Here is a 16,988-nt window from a genome sequence, read left to right as displayed (position 1 = left end):
GCCGCCTCTAAATCTTTCTTGAGGCTTTACAGCTTGAACCTGTCATACGAGTTTGGCTGATCTTTTTAGTTGTTTTTAATAAGCCTTGGTTTGGTTTCCTTCAAGAACAAGTTGTGGGTTAATGGGTCACTGGTTAAGTTTGCAGTGCCATACTACTCACATAATTGGTGAGGCCCGATAGGCCAAAAACTCATGGCCACATTTTTGGAAAACGACAGTGAAGTCAAACTTTGAAATACCTTTGAGGGCAAGTATGTTATAAATGAGGCAAATATACAATGGTGCAGCACCTCACTTTGTTGCATATCCCTTCAGTTAATCACAATGCTTTAAAAAACCTGCCGTTAATTTAATTTGTCAAGGGAAACATATGCTCATCTCTCCTTTGACAAATCACTTGTAGCTTGTAAATGAAAATCTAAAGTAATCGCTGATAACTTTAGTAATCAGGCGAGCTGGTTTAGGTTGCACATTGTTAAAACCGGAGACGCTGGAAAAAGGGGGACAGGACACGCGTCTCAACTGACACGCATGTCCTGTCCCCCTTATTTCCATCGTCTCCTGTTTAAATGATGAAAAAGTACTAACATTGCTAACGCTTAAGCATATTAAGTGGTAATGGCACATCTATTTTGTTTGTATTAATTCCACGAAGTCCCCAGTCTCTGGAATCTGCAAACAAGCTCCTGATGTCCATCCGGCCACCTCACTGCATCACTCGCCTGCCACGCTCTCTCTGTGAGCGGAGCTATTGGAAAGCCAATGAGTGGCGGAACTGGCTGCTCTACTACAGTGTGCCTTGTCTGGAGAACCTGCTACCTCACCGCTACTGGAAGCATTGGTGCCTGCTTGCGGAGGCGATATGAATACTGCTGTCGACAAGGATATCGCAAGAAATGATCAGCCATGCCGGTAGGACAGTTTTTCCCCGTACCAAGTAATATTTGTTCTCTTGTAGACCTTGCTTTGGTACAGCACTAATGTTTGCATATAGAGCCATCTGACCGGAAAGCCTGAAAGTATGTAACGCGTGGCGACCGAAGCAGCGTAATTTCCAGCTTCTCTGAATCGGTGGTGTCACGCACGTTGCTTACTTTTCGCATCTTAGAAAGTGCATAGCAATGCGGCGCGGCTTTCTCCTTGCGTTTCATGGTTAAAGGGTATACTTTATTAGCCATGCAATTTTTACAATCCGGGGAGTGTTTCTCTGTTACCGTGCACTCCTACGCTTCAAGTGAGCTTCAAGTGAAGCGTTCAAACTTCATTAAAAAATACTTCTTTTAGTTCGAACTCCGCGTTATTAAACAAAGCTTTGGTCTCACCCGAGTTCGAATTTACGAGCTGAAACTGTAATTGGCTGAGGGAATGGTGTGAATCTGTTGGAGGGGCGTACGTCACTGTACTTTTTACTTGTCACCAACTATAGTTAGGTATGTTTCAGAAAACTGAATATGTGCTTGCCATTTAAGTTCAGGGCGGTAGCACCCTGGCCAATACAGCCAAAGTGGTCTTTAACTAAATCTAGAAACATGCTTTAAAATTTGACTGGGAAGTTATGAGCGTGGTCCTTATAAACCACATTTATGACCGTGGTTTTTTATGTCCTAATACGCCTCGCAAGTGGGCTCATTTTCGTCTTCTGCGCATGGGAAAGGAAGTAGCGGTGACGTCAGAACGCCAAGCCCTGATTGGCTGATCGTGACCCCCTTTCTCAGCGTCGTCTGCTCCTTTGCAACGTCGTCTGCTGGCAAAATCGTCTGTGTCTGTCTCACCTTTCCTGCGGCTTTCGGAAGTGCAGGTCTTAACGAGCGAGCTCGACTTCGCCTTTCAGAGAGGGCAGACGAAATAAATCGAGCGGTACGTTGTTTCTGTCTAACAACTAGCAGACGCGCATCAAGGAGGGAAGCCAAAGGAGTCACTGGCGACTTTCAGGGCGCCGAAAATACAGAAGGACAAGATACAAGAAAGGAGACTTGAACAAGGCGCACTCGCAACTAGCGTTTATGAAAAACCCTGAAAGTTATCATGAACCAACTAGCCCATATTGCCATTCTAATGAGCCACTGGCGAGGTGTCCCGAGGCGCCGAGGTTTCTTTGCTAAGAATCGAGAGTGAGCGTGTTAGTATCCGCAAGTTCCCTCCCAAATACTTCTTCCCTCCTTTCGTGCGGGGCGAGACGCCTCATTCATTAACGGCGTCGGCGCGTTGGCGCAGTTAACGTCGTCTGCTTTACGTCTGCTTATTCAAAGCGATGGCTGCTTTACCGTTCCTGCGTCTGTCGGAGATTCACCGCTTTTTCACCGACGAGAGTCACCGTTGCCTCGGGAAACAAGCAGATAACAAGAGGAAGAAATTGACCTCTTAATCTAAAACTGAGGTCAGCGATCAAAGTATAATACAGGAAGGGTTCACAAGGGTCACGCGGGTATATTCCATTCAGCACACCAGGCGGTCGTGGGCAGACGGTCGCCGAGTCGCGGAGTGCCTTCTAGGCCGAACTGCCGTGCTCGCTTGGTCGCGTTCGGTGGAATCGTGGCCGTTGGAGCTTTTCCTGTGTGTTTGTGGATCCAGCGTTCTTATTCGTCGTGGTCTGTTTCAAGTACTTTTTACTTTTTTCTTGCTGCTTGAAGTCAGGACGCGTGAGAAGCGCACGTAGAAAAATAAACGTCCGTGGGTCGTCGCGACCGCGACGCTGTCGGCCATGCTGATTTGATCGTAAAGAGTGCGTAAGACACCTTCGGAGCTGTCGTAGGATTTCGTCGTAACCTGCGCAAAACTTACGAAAATGTCGTTTCGTGAATACGAATTTGTTCTTAAGTTATGTCTTACGCACATTTTTGGCATAAATCGTTTCGTGAATCTGGCCTCTGCACTTCCAAAAGTCGCAGGAAAGGTAGGACAGACGCAGACGATCTGCCAATCAGGGCTCGGCGTTCTGACGTCACAGCTATCCCCTGCGCAAGAAGCAGACGAACTTGCCCTCCGCATAGTTTCGCCACATTACTGCATGCACCGCTAAGCTGACATGGCAGGACGGAAGTTACATGCTTGCCGAACCAATCAATCGCCTGCCTTTCATCACCTGACCCCGCTGTGTGTGGATGAGTGCACATGGAGAGCATGACCATGTGGTGCGAGACCAGGGGTGGTTGCAGGAATTTCCTGAGGGGGGTCAGGTGTTGGTCAGCGCACCGTTTGTTTAGGAACCCACTCCCTCGTTTCACGCCCTAAAAAAAAGACGTGCAGAAATCAAGAGGGGGGGTCAGGACATCCGGACCTTGCCTCTAAATCCGCCCCTGTGCGAGACCAACCGTTGACTGGGCCCAAAAAGTAACTCGCTTCTTCCGTCCTGTCCGCTTAGCCTTGAACGGAGTATAGTAGCAGCAGCACTTTCAGTTTTATAATAATTTCGTGCCTTTTCAGTTGGAATGTACCCATCAAATATTGTTTTTTGAAGATCTGCGCTAGCTTTTGGGCCATTCTACCATAAATTCTTAATTGAATTCTTTCTATTTTAGAATCACTCCTCAAGAGGTTCGTAAACCAGGTGCTACGACTGTATAACGCGAAAATGATGACATTCAACATGCATCAGCTCCTGCATCTGGCAAAGGCAGTGCGTGACCTGGGACCGCTGTGGGCACACTCTGCGTTTGTTTTTGAGACGGGAAACGGAAAGCTTGTGAAATGTGTGACAGCCGCAAAGGGCGTACCCCTGCAGATTTTGGAGCGTGTGTGCATGGCACAAGAAGTAGAGTTGTTGCCCATAACATTAAACATTTCATCGCCTGTGAAAGCTGTATGCGACAAGATGCTTAAGCATCGGCTGGTCCAGACGGCATGTGAGGTGGACGGTGCGACTCTGCTAGGTCAGGCAAGAAATGTTATTAACCTTTCAGCCAGTGAACAAGAAGCTCTCCTTCAAGCTGGTGTATCATCAGACAGTCTCAGTAGGAGAGTACTTCCGGTTTGTTTTTGAGGGCAACATCATTTCAAGCACGCAGTACACCCGTGAAAAAGGGAGTAACAGTACTGTAATTATGGGGTCAGACTCTTTGTTTTATGTAATTAATAGAATCGTAGAGCTTTCTGCTCCATCGAAGCCATGCCTTCTCCTTTGTAAAGAAATAGTGACCGTTGACGGTGATTATCCAGCTCACATGCAAGAGTGTTTTATCTCTCCAAGCAACATCGTTCAAGCACTTCCTCTATATCTGATATCCTCTGTGTGTGTGTTTGTAGATATTGGTAACAAGGCTTTTGTTTGTAAACTCCCAAACAGAATTGAAAGGGATTGAGAAGACATGAGTTCATGTTTTCTGCTCAAATGAGGAGTGTCATGTGCATGTGTTTTTAGTGCACAGGAATGATGTCCTTGAGTCGCATCCGGCTGCTTAAAATGACTATGGGTGATTTCAGATAAGATCGACCAAAGGGTGGCTGGTCGACATTTTTAAATCAACTGATGTTTTTATATGACATTGTCTAGTGTCTGGTATAAACGAATCCACACTTAGTTTTGACCAGAAAAAAAAATTTGGAGACAAGAAAAATCGTAAGGCACGGAGAGGTGGACAGTTGCAATAACGCGCACTGATGGAGGGGGCAAGTTTGAATGTGAATACTTAAAACAATAAAATTAGGAGAATTTTAAAACTTTTTACAAACAAACTATGGGTACAACTTGCTTGTAATATAAAGTAATAATATTTATTAAAAATTTATTTAGTTTTCTAAAAATTGCCAAACATACCTGCTCGAACGAATAATGGCAAAATTTGGAAATCTGTATCTCATGAAATAATTTAATCATTATTACATAACTTGCAGACATTATTTTACTAATATATGGCTAATATTGAAAAAATGAATAAGTTATCTGAGTGACACAATAGTTACAATATATTTAGGCAAACATGGGAAAAAAATCAAACAAAGAAAAATTCCAATGCGAATAAAAAAAAAACACCACCTTCGATTTTTTTTAAATTTGGGTACCCTGTTATACTCTATTTCAGCATTCATTTCTATTAAAAACATGTTGCATCAGTGCACTTTGAAAGAAGAAACAACTCCCCAAAGTAGGGTCCTTTTTCAAAGCCTACACTTAGCAGTGTCCTATACAAGAAGTGACTCTGAGTTCCAGTTTCATGAAACTTGCACAAATCTTTTATATACATTTATTCAGATGAAGTCATTGATAAAAAGAGCGATCGGTCACACAGTAAAAGGGAGGAGAAACTATATACAGCATTTTACATAAGCGTACAAAGTGGTATCATATTAGAGACTAATGGTTTGAGAAAAGATGATGCAGTGTGAAGTTGTACCTTCCGGTATATTTTACATCTAGAGTAAAATAAATAACTTTACTTCCACACAAAAAACAAAGATATAATAGTAAGATATTTAGGTTGGCTGTGTATTTACGATTACAATCATTTTCAGGTGACGGATGCCATAGTGCCTAACTGGAGCAGCTTCGATGCTCTCGGTGTATGAATGAATCGTGGCAAGCCGATATATTTTATCCTGCTCGAGGATAACATTTTGGGATTTTTTTTTATAGTGATCAGATAAAAATTATTAGTAACCACCAACAAAAACAGTAGGTTAAATACCCCGTGAAGAAAAATGTGATAAATAAGATGTCCCTGCATTCATAATGAGCAGTCCTTGGGAAATCAAATTCGGCACTTTACGCTAAGGTTTTCCTCGCTGTACCCATTTAATAAAGTTGCTTCCAAGCAGATCCGACTGTCCGTGCTACATATACGTCACAGGTCCCTTCTGTTGATGACTTGCTGAGCCGCCACGCATGCCAAGACTGAATGCCAGGGAAGGCGCGCGCTGTCAGCCACTCTTCTGTTTTTTTGTTCACGATAGCGAACAATCTCATTTTCGTCCAGATATACAAGATGCACGCCTTTCAGTTTCTTTGATAGAACGCTCTCCATTGTCCTGGCCGTCTGAATTGCGCTTACTGAACGTTCTCTCAGGTTGTTCAGCGTGGCCTGGAGCTTCACGAGTCCACCAACTCCGTCACATGCATTTTTCCCATGTCCAGATGCAGAAAATAACCACTGGGCTTGTGGGCAATCGTCCTTCGCAAATTGGTGAAGCTGGTAGCGATTCTTGAAATGACTGGCGGCGCCGTCACTTACGTACGTCACGTACGAGTATACCGCAACGTTGTCTTCAACGCAGTCCTTCACTTTTTCTAGAGCCAAGCAAGCGTGAGCGGCGTCGTGACACAGGTCCTCACTGATGATGGCAAAGCTGCTTGTAGATTTTCTTGTCGTCACTACACATGTAAATATCAAAACTTGTTTTTTTTTTCCAGTGATATGCTTGCACTTCGTCAGGAAGTACGATGGTCCAGTTTTCAGCAAAGTCAAAATGAAAGACAATGCTCCCGCGTTGCATGCACTGTTTTTCATCGTAGATCGCTTTACCTTGCGTTTGCCGGATATGGTTGTGAAGTACCCAACTTCCAACCGTCACTTGGATGACTTTTAGGAAAGTCTCAGGTTCCAAAGTTTTTTTCACAAGGTCGCCGGACTCCCATGTTGCAAGCACAATCTCTTCATCCTCCGGGATATCAAGTTCCTGGAGTGTAAGAAACTGGCCTTTTGGGCAGTGATCACAGTCTCCTTGAAGGCACAGTTCTGTTGCTGGGTCGCACAGAAATGCCGAGTTCATTTCACCAGTGTTGAATGTTGAGCCTGTAACGTTCTCTAGAGCGGCAATACAAAGATAATAATTGGCGCAGCGCACACAAACGCACACTTCGTGGTGTGGAATACATTGGACCCATCTAGGGCGCAACGAATAAAATTTCGTTAGCCCAACGCCGGAATCGGGATGCTTCTCTTTGTATATACGAAAGGCCTCTCGTATTGACCGTGTCATGAAGCGCTTTGCACGAACGTTTTCTCTCCGTTGAGCATGACAGAGATGACGTCCTTCTGGTTGGGACTTTGGCGCGAACATTGTAGCTCGTCTTTCGTGCAGTATTCTAGGGCAGCAGACAGGTTCTCAGGGCTCACCTTGCACCTCGTGCAAGGATCCGGCTCATACCACACGCCATGCTTTTCCTTGAGTTTTCGGGATTTACTGATGAGGTACATTGAGGCCTGTGGAATCATCTTTTGAACCTCATTCTTCGTCAGTGTTGACGGCAGGAGTGTAAGCAGTTGACAACGTTCCCGGAGAGAGGTTGCGGTTTCAAAGGCCTGCCGAAAGTTGTCCACCCACTCAGTGCATGTGGAGCATGTTGGTTCGGACGACCCCGATGGTGCGTCCCTGTCTTACGCAATACGTAGCCTTGAGCGTATATTCTTGACAGCAACCTGCTCCAGTTCTGTCTGCTTTCTCTTGACATAGGCAGGCCTGTCCCGATTTCTTACGACGCTTGGTTGTCTCAGCGGCGACACATCTGTAGGTAGTATGCTGCGATTTAGATCTTCAATTGCTTCTTCAGCTGGCACAAATATGTCGGGGCACTGCTCTGAGCTTCGCATCGAGATCTCCTTAGTGATATGCATGAAGCAATGGTAGCACAGGTAGTCCGTCGCACTCACTTTGGTGGAACAGTCAGGCGGAAGAATTTGCTTCAACGAGTTTAGGTCCAACTCGCCAACACTTCGAAAATTCCGCTGCTTTGGTATAGTCTTTTTGTGTTTGCAAAAGTAATCTGCACAAAACACTCGTTCGGAGCTCCAGGACGTCTTCATAATGTATACATAAATAATAGAAATTAAACCCCAACTGATGGCATATAATTGCCAAGTGAAAGAACTACTGGGTGCACAAGTGACAAGTCCGAGGCTGAGGAGCTCACTCACTGCAAACGTACATTTGAAAAGAGAGGTCACAACTGAGGCTGTCGGCAAAGCTTGATCCACGTCAAAAGAAGAAAGAGGGAAAGTCTCCAGAAAAAAATTGTGGTCAGTGGCCTTCGAAAAAGACTTTCCGGAATCGCACTGTCGTCCCTCCACGCGCTGATATGAAAGCACCCGATCTTCTACCACGTGGTTCATGACACAGCCTGAGCCATGTGGGCGACCGGTTCGCGAGGGGTTGGCGGTGGGGTTACGTTGATGGTCACTCGGATTAGCCCTTGCTGTACTGAGCTACCGCCTGCAGTGCCTTATCGCCGGCTGGTGTCAACAACGAGAACACAGACACCCTGTTCACACCAAAACTACAAGCGTTCACCTCACACGCGTCGCCGCCCCTTTTAAGCTTTTGTGAAATTGCTTTCTTTTGCCGCGGAGAACCGCCTTATCTTAACTACGCGCCTGAAATCCTTCCAGGCGGGCGTACACATTATCAAGCGTTTCGAGAAATGCCCGTGGAGTAGAACTATGGGAAAATTCGGAGCCCGCGATGTCGATATCGTCGCCGTTGTGTTAGTACGCCGTCGCGTACTGCAGTCCCGGGGAGGGGGGGGGGGCGGTCTTACTACGATAACATGGCGACAGCGTTTACACTCTATGTATTTACGCGAGGCTCGAGTATTAGGGGATAATGCTGCCGGTTGGTGTGCCCCTTTGTGCCTGATATTATCGCCCGTGACGCCAGCGAGTGAGATGGCGACAGGCATGACTGCTCAGTAAACAGGCGTCGGCGGCCATGTTTTGCTGGTTGAAGCGAACCCTTTTGTCCTTGACAGCGAGCGGGGAAATGCGAAAAAAAGATTGTATCGGCCGTTTTGCCAGAACTAGCGACGAGTGTCGTCTGCGGTTTCCGGCAACTATTTTGCCATAATCGTGAGCTTAGCGAGGAAATGATTTTTGCTAGCCACAGAACACTACCACGCAGAAAGGGAATGCTTGAACATGTTTTTGTTCTGGATATATATCAGGGATATATATGAGAGAGAGAGAGAGAGAGAGAGATGAAGGTAGAGCGGAAGAGGGAATAGCATATAGTGTCGCAGGAGAATAAAGTAAACAAAGTTCCTAGTGGCCGATGGCTGCATGATCTTTTCTCGGATCACTAGTCCGTAATATGATACCTCTTTGTACACAGTAGTTTCTCCTTAATTTAAGTGTGTGAACGATTTCTTTAGTTATCATTGGCCTCATCTGAATAAAAATATATAAAAGATGTGTATTGGTTTTATGAAACTGGAACTCAGAGTCAGTTCTTGTATAAAACACTGCTAAGTGTAGGCTTTGAAAAAGGACCCTACTTTGGGGAGTTGTATCTTCTTTCTCAATAAAATGATGCAACATGTTTTTAATGGAAATGAATGCCGAAATAGAGCATAACAGGTTACCTAAATTTAAAAAAAATCGAGGGTGGTGTTCTTTTTTTATTCGCATCGGAATTTTTCTTTGTTTGATTTTTTTTCCACGTTTGACTAAATATATCCTAACTATTGTATCACACAGATACCTTAGTTATTTTTTTAAATATTAGCTATATATTAGTAGAATAATATCTGCAAATTATATCATAATGATTAAATTATTTCATGAGATACAGACCTCCAAAGTTTGCCATTTGTCGTTCGAGCAGGCATGTTTGTCAATTTTTAGAAAATAAATATATTTTAAATAAATATGATTACTTTATATTACAAGCAAGCTATACCCATAGTTTGCGTCTAAAACGTATTATAGTTCTCCTAATGTTATCGCTTTAGTTATTCACTCTCAAACGGGCCCCCTCCATCAGTGCGCGTTAATGCAACTGTCCACCACCTCATGCCTTACGATTTTTCCTGTCCCCAAGTATTTTTTCTAGTGAAAACTAAGTTTGGATTCGTTCATACCAGACACTAGACAATAACATATAAAAACATCAGTTGATTTGAAAATGTCGACTAGCCATCCTTTGGTCGATCTTATCTGAAATCACCCCTATACACCTTTGGTAAAGTGGTTGAAGTCTAGCGGCCTTTATTATAGGCAGTTTTCAAGGGATATTTCACAATTATCCTAAGAAAAGTTAAATTGAAAACGACTGGGTGCGGCTGGAAGATGGCAGTCCCGTCTGTCAAAACTTGGATGCGCGCACTGGAATACGGAGTCACGTGTTCATCTGGACTATACCTTTACACTCTTCAATAGTTGTAACCTTTCCATTTAAATGAATGATTAAAGGCCAGTAGAGTTTTCTTTGGGTGCTGCCAACACCTGCTATAGTCAGTGACACGTTAAAAGTAAAGTGGAAACTCCGCATCCAGCACACGCTCGTTACTTTTTGCCATGCTCGGGCTGCGCGGGCACGCTTGTGCTATCAAGGCTACCTTGCGTTGGAGGCACAGCTTCCACTTTACTCTTAAAGGCCGATGTACGACCTCAATCTTCTACAGGGAAGATGATCTTCTTGACTTTCTCCTCTCCCAAACTGTGAGGGGATCCATGCTGCATGAAGGTGAAAAGGGGCGAGATACTTGGGAGAATAGAAAGTGCAAAAAAAAAATGGAATATACAAAGCGTATATCGGTCTTTAATCTGTCGCTGACTATAGATAACAGAGCCTTAGTGCTGAATATGCCTGAAAAACAAGTTGAGAAATTGGTGGTCTCCTTAGTTAGCTATCTTACTTTTCTTATGTTTATTTTGTTTAGTAAGTGACCATATTTGCTCATGGTCCAGGCTCACCAAGATGTTTTGTCACTTATCACAGATATGCTTGCTGTATGTAATTTCATGAGATTTGTTTTGTAAATAACCTGAATTAGTTAGTTACTTTTTTTTCGTCACTTATGACAGGCATAGTTTCAATGTCTAACTAAACTTGTTTTGAACATGATGTGAGATATTTTTTTATTTTGCAGCTCAGGCTCCCCCATTTATTTTCCGTTTGTTTTGCCACATGTAATAAAATATATGTGACTTGGTCAGCTCGGTTTTGTGAATGACCTGATTTTTGTTCTTTGTAGCTCATGCTTACGAAGTTGTTTGTTGTTTTACGACTTGTAGTAGCTATAAATTAAATAGCATAGAAAATTACCAGCCTAGTTTTAAATATTTTTTTTTACAAAAGTGTTGTTTTAGCAAAGTTGTTTATTTATTTATTCGGGGTACTTGCTGCCCGGCTGTGAAGAGACAAGGCATTGCACAAAAACACAATTAATGACAGTACAGCAGGGTATAAGGAAACAAAAATGATATAGTCAATGGATGTGGGCACAGAAACAGAAAAGTCAGTGCCTATATCCTTAATATTTTTCCATCTGAAAGGCCAGTAACAATGATTGCAGAATACACAAGCGCTTAATTGCCAAAGCAAGCTTAAAATTCACACAAGGGTGAGAAAGGACACAAGAATGTTCATAAAGTGAATGGTACAGGTGAGTTGCTTGGGCCTATCTATTAACCTTCTGTGTAGCTAGGCAAGGCAAGCTGGACAGCCATAAGAGGCAAATATAAACTATAGGAACAGCGTAACAAATCTTTTCATATTTCACACAATTATGTTGTAAGCTATGAAAGACAATGAAAATGCCAAAATTACTTTCGAAGATCTGCAGGTTTTTTCACTGCCAATCTAATGATCAAGTCATATGATTTGCCTTCAGGGAACTTTATAGTTATTGAGTAGAACTACATGCGGGGTTTTTTGTCTGCAAGTTATAATTCTATTTTTGATTTTACACTTGTCGTTAATAATGGTTCATTTATTAAATTCCAGTTGCATGAAGGGAACTTTTAATCATGTGGATCAACTATCTTGATAAAGCCATTCAAACTCTGCATCTCTGGAAGCACTACAAACATAAAAAATTAGGCGATACGTTGTTTGACTGAATGCGACATAAGTGCACTAGCACTGGCTTTTGTTTAATTTTGATCATTTGATCATAGTTATGATCATGTGATATCATAGGTCACATAACCTAGAGACGGACACACACAGAGGGTGAAGGGGGGGCGAATGGAGGGCAAAGGAACTGGGGGGATGGCTTCGGACACACATAGGGAGGGTGAAGGGAACTGGGGCGAGGGGGCCCGGGGAGGGAGGGGGGGGGCTGCAGGTAGGGGTCTGGGGGAGGGCGGCTTCGGACACGTGCAGGGAGGGTGAAGGGACAGAAAGAGGGAGAGGGGTTGTGTGGTCTCTAAGTCACGTGACCCTCCTCGTGTACCGTGATATTGTAGCTTACGGACCTATGATGGAGGTGGTCACAGAATCCACAAAATTTAGCGGAATCATGCTGCCACTAAACTTAGCAGGCTACGACCACCTTTGGACACATGCACAGATGCCTTTTTCAGAACCGGCACATTTAGTTCTAGAGCACAAAAACAGAAATGGTGTATAAGACATGTTTTAAATTACTTCTTGTAATTGCCCTAATGGAGTTTGGTATCCCATATAAGGCTATACCGGTTGTGGCTTTATGTAAGTCATCTTTTAGGACTTCCTGTTTGAGTGTATACAGGAGTCGATTTGTTTCCTCACAGACCGTACAGGAACTGGCTTCCTATACAAAGTACCGATATGGGAATAAACAGGAAGTGGCTTCCTGTAACACTTCCCATACTAAAGTCTACAGGAAAGGGCTTCCTGTAACCTTTCTTATACAGGAACTGGTTTCCTATACAAAGAACCCATTTAGGAGTTGGCTTCCTGTAACACTTCCCATACAAGAGTATACAGGAAAGGGCTTCCTGTAACATTTCCCATACGAAAGTATACAGGAATCACCTTCCTGTAACACTTCCTGTTTAACATTTATATGGGTTTTTTCAATAGGGATTTAATAGTATTGTAGCGACCAACATCGAACAAGCCAAAGTACCGCGCACAAGCGCCCGCATCTGGCAACGAGCCAAGCAGGAGCAACGCTCGAGACATGAGCAGCCAGGCACTCTCGCAGGCACGAAAGAACGCCGGTCGAGCTGCAGAAACCAGCCATGAATCTTCGTTCCCTCAGTCTTACCCGTATATAACTTTCAATGTAAATATGTAACTAATAATGTAAACATCATTTGTAATGACTACAAAATGGTGATCCGGATAACGAGAACTCCAACCTATGATCCTACTGCGAGATGGCCCACTTCGACACAACCGGTTCATTAGCTGGCGGTGTCGCGCCTGCGACAGTTACCGATCCCTCAGACGCAGGCGCCATCCTCGACCTTGCTGAGATGGTTCATCAGCTTTCCGTACTGGCCTCCCAATTGCAAAGTACGAGACAGATTCAATATCAGCCTTTCTTCTCCAGTCCCCAGCGGAGTACCGACTGCAATAGTTCCCCAAGCTCGGCACACCACATCTGCTGGTACAACAGCCGGTTTGGCGATGGTGCGAACAACTGCTCTCCAGCTTGTTCCACGGGAAACGCAACCACACCTCATTGAAAACGGAGAATGTGGTGACTTGAACCAAGAGCCGTCTCTTCTTCATCACCAACAAGACCAGAAAGGTACGCTACCTCATAGACACCGGAGCGGAAATCAGTGTTTACCCTTCCACTTCGGAGGACCGCCGCAATCGCCAGCCCCTGACGTCCCTGAGCGCGGCCAACGGCTCAGCTAATAAGACCTCTGGCGAGAAACCAACCGTTCTAGACGTAGGAATGCGAAAAACTTTACGCTGCATTTGTATTATAGCGGACGTCAAGTTCTCTATTCTTGGAGCGGATTTTCTAGTTTTTTAACATGGCCCTAGACATCCGCCAGTAAAAGCTTCAAGACGCTGAAACGCACCTACACGTCCAGGGAATCATGGCATGTAGTCCTAAGCTCCAGCTTATCCCGCCATGTACACCAGCGGCGACAAAATGGGAAGTCCTTCTTCGCAAGTTTCCGAAGCCAACGCGACCATAATTTTTTTCTGGATCAACACAGCACACTATCACACACTCCATCGAGACTACTGAACCACCGGTCTTCGCACGTCCTCGTTAACTGGCTCCAGACAAGCTCAAATTAGCAAGAAACAAGTGCGAGCATATGCTCGAGCTTGGCATCGTCCGACCATCATCCAGCAGCTAGCTGGTCGTCTTCCCTACACATGGTCTAAAAAGAACCGGGGATTTGAGACCATGCGGTGACTACCGCGCGCTTAAAAATGTCACGGTACGAGACCGCTATCCGATCCCACACATCTAAGATTTTTCAGGAGCCATCGAAGGAGCAACCACCTTCACCAAACTGGACCTCGTGAAGGCTTACCATCACACCCCCATCAATCCCGCCGACATACCCAAAACAGTCGTTGTGACACCCTTCATCTTGTTTGAGTATGTGCGGATGCCTTTCGGTCTATTAACGCCGCTCAAACATTACAAAGATTCATGGACATCGTGCTACGAAACCTCTCGTTTTGCTTCGTATATCTCGGTGACATTCTGGTCTTTAGTGAGACACTTGCCGAGCACGAATCACATGTTACCACCATATTCGAGCGACTCAACGAGTTTGGCGTCACCAGCAGCGTGAAAAGTACGCCTTTGGCGTTTCCCAGCTGGATCTCGCCGGACACCACCTAGACAAAACTAGAATTCAACCACTAACATCAAGAGTCAAAGCCACCCGGGAGTTTCTGTGACTACAGAACGTTCGTCAACTCCCAGAACTCCTTGGCCTAATCAATTTCTACCGTCGCTTCCTCCCAGAATGCGCAGCTGTACTCCACCCATTCAACAGCCTACTAGCAGGAGTCAAGGCGAAGACTGCAACCCTGGACTGGAAAGATAACGCTCAGGAAGCCTTGATTAAGATCAAGGAACAGCTATACAACGTAGCTCTCCTGACACATACTAGGTCTGACACCCCTACATCGGTGGTAGTCGGCGCTTCTGACACAGCGATCGTCGCAGCCTTGCAACAGTTGATCGATGGATCATGGCGCCCTGTCGCGTTTTACTCCAAACCAGTCACCTGCAGAGTCTAAGTATAAACCTTTCGGACGTGAGTTGCTTGCCATCTACTCCGCTTTCAAATACTTCCGCTACTTCCTGGAGGGCAGAAAGTTTTTCATGCTCACGGACCATAAGCCACTAACTTATGCCATCGCCGCTTGTAGTGGTGCACACTCGCCAAGAGAGATACGTCAGCTGGCATTCGTATCGGAATTCACCACCGATATCAGGTTCATCAATTGACGAAAAAACGTCATCGCCGATACCCTTTCACGTGTTAACATTGATGCGTTTTACATGTAATACCCATCCCTGGACTTCTCGGCTCTCGCAGCTTCTCAAAAAGTTGACCCCGAGCTCCAGACGCTGCGCAACTCCTCCTCCTGCTCATTACGGTTTCGGGAGGTACAGTTTGACACATCCTCACCCCTGCGACGTTTCAACCAGCCAACCACCACCGTACCTTCCTACAGATTTCCGTCGCCAAGCCTTCGACGTGCTTCATTCCCTGGCACTCACAGCTATCAAGGCGACACAACGCCTGATTTCATCTCGGTACGTGTGGACTGACATGACTTCGGACATCCGGCAATGGGCGCGAACTTACATCAACTGCCAGCGCGACAAGGTTCATTGCCATACTATCTCTCCCACTTCAAAATCTCAACTTCCCAACGCTCGTTTCACTCACATCCACATAGATATCGTCGGACCACTTCCACCCTCTCAAGATTATCGGTACCTCTTCACCATCATTGATCGTTTTACCAGGTGGCCTGAAGCAGGTCCGCTTACCGAGATCACCCCTGAATCCACCGCGCAGGCGTTTCTCGCTTCGTGGGTCTCACGATTTGGTGTTCCACAACTGTGACCACGGACCGCGGAAGACAATTGCAATCTAAGTTATTCTATACAATCTGAGAGCTGCTTGGTTTTCACCACATTACGACAATGTCCAACCATCCGAGCGCGAATGGCCTCATTCAGCGCTTTCACCGACAACTTAAATCGGCTTACACCGCCTCAGCGTCGCCATCGCGGATGAAAGGTCTTCCCCTCGCAATGCTAGGAATCAGAGCTGCGCTAAAACCAGACATAGGTTGCAGCGCAGCAGAGCTCGTTTAGGGAACGCCGCAACGCCTACCAAGTTATTTCCTTTCTGCATCACCATCAAACTCGATGCCAGATGCCCTTGCCTACGTGGAAAGACTACGTTCTCACATGGCCAACCTTCGTTCATTACTGCCACGTAAAACCCGACAACAGAAAAGTTTTTAAGCCCTGATCTTTCAACTGCCACACATGTCTTCGTGCGGCATGATGCGGTGAGACGTTCAACACAGCCCGCCTATGACGGCCGGTACAAAGTTCTCGCAAAAACCGACAAGTATTTCACGCTGGCCAGCCCCAAACGCCAAGACACCCTCTCAACCCTTTTGGAAAATCTCGATGATGAAAAGATTACGGAAAAAGCTCATACAAGCGTAACCGTAATATGGGACATTCTATACAAGCGAAAAGGCGGCTCCAGTGTAGTGGATTAAGGCGGAACGATACAGGAGGGCGGAACCATACAAGCGTGTCGTATTATGGGACATCCTATGCCAGCGTAGTGGGTTATTGCGGAATTATATAGGCGGACGGAACCATACATGCATAACATAATATGGGACATCCTATACCACCGAAAGGGCGGTACCAGCATGGTGGAGCCATATGGCTCTACCATGTTGGTATCGCCTTTTCACTGTTGTACAGGGCGATTTAGTTTTAAGCTTTACATATATGTTTAGAAAGGTCGTGAAAGCTAAATTAGTGTGGTTTGTGCAGGCGAGTTGTACGGCCAGGGGAACGTAGTATTGCCGCGCGCTCTGGCCAAGTAGGCAGCGCGCGCGTGGCCTAATGGTTATCGCGCCTGCCTCCCACGCGAAAAGCTAGGATTCAAATCCTGGGAGCGACGTGTCTTTTGTTTATTCCTGTAACTTAGTGTTCGGGAGAATTCGAGAATCATGTTGCTTGTTCCAGGCCCGAATGTTCTACGCGTCGAAGTTTCTACACTCTAAGAAAGGAGGGGAGTTCGAGGGAGTTAGACGGCGTGACAACACCCACAGCGTGCGCTAGCACCCCTTCGGAAGGAATATCCTCTCTGAAATAGAAG

General features: G+C 45.4%; 1 pseudogene; it reads left to right on the top strand.

Annotated features, from left to right (window-relative positions):
- Window positions 1–572: 572 nt before the first annotated feature.
- On the top strand, window positions 573–3,979 carry LOC120837037 (annotated as a pseudogene).
- The last annotated feature ends 13,009 nt before the right edge of the window (window positions 3,980–16,988 follow it).

Source organism: Ixodes scapularis, unplaced genomic scaffold (genome assembly GCF_016920785.2).
Source record: "Ixodes scapularis isolate PalLabHiFi unplaced genomic scaffold, ASM1692078v2 PGA_scaffold12__126_contigs__length_90152505, whole genome shotgun sequence".
NCBI classification, from domain to species: Eukaryota; Metazoa; Arthropoda; class Arachnida; order Ixodida; family Ixodidae; genus Ixodes; species Ixodes scapularis.
Note: the sequence above shows the minus strand (reverse complement) of the source record. Positions and strands in the feature narration are given on the sequence as shown.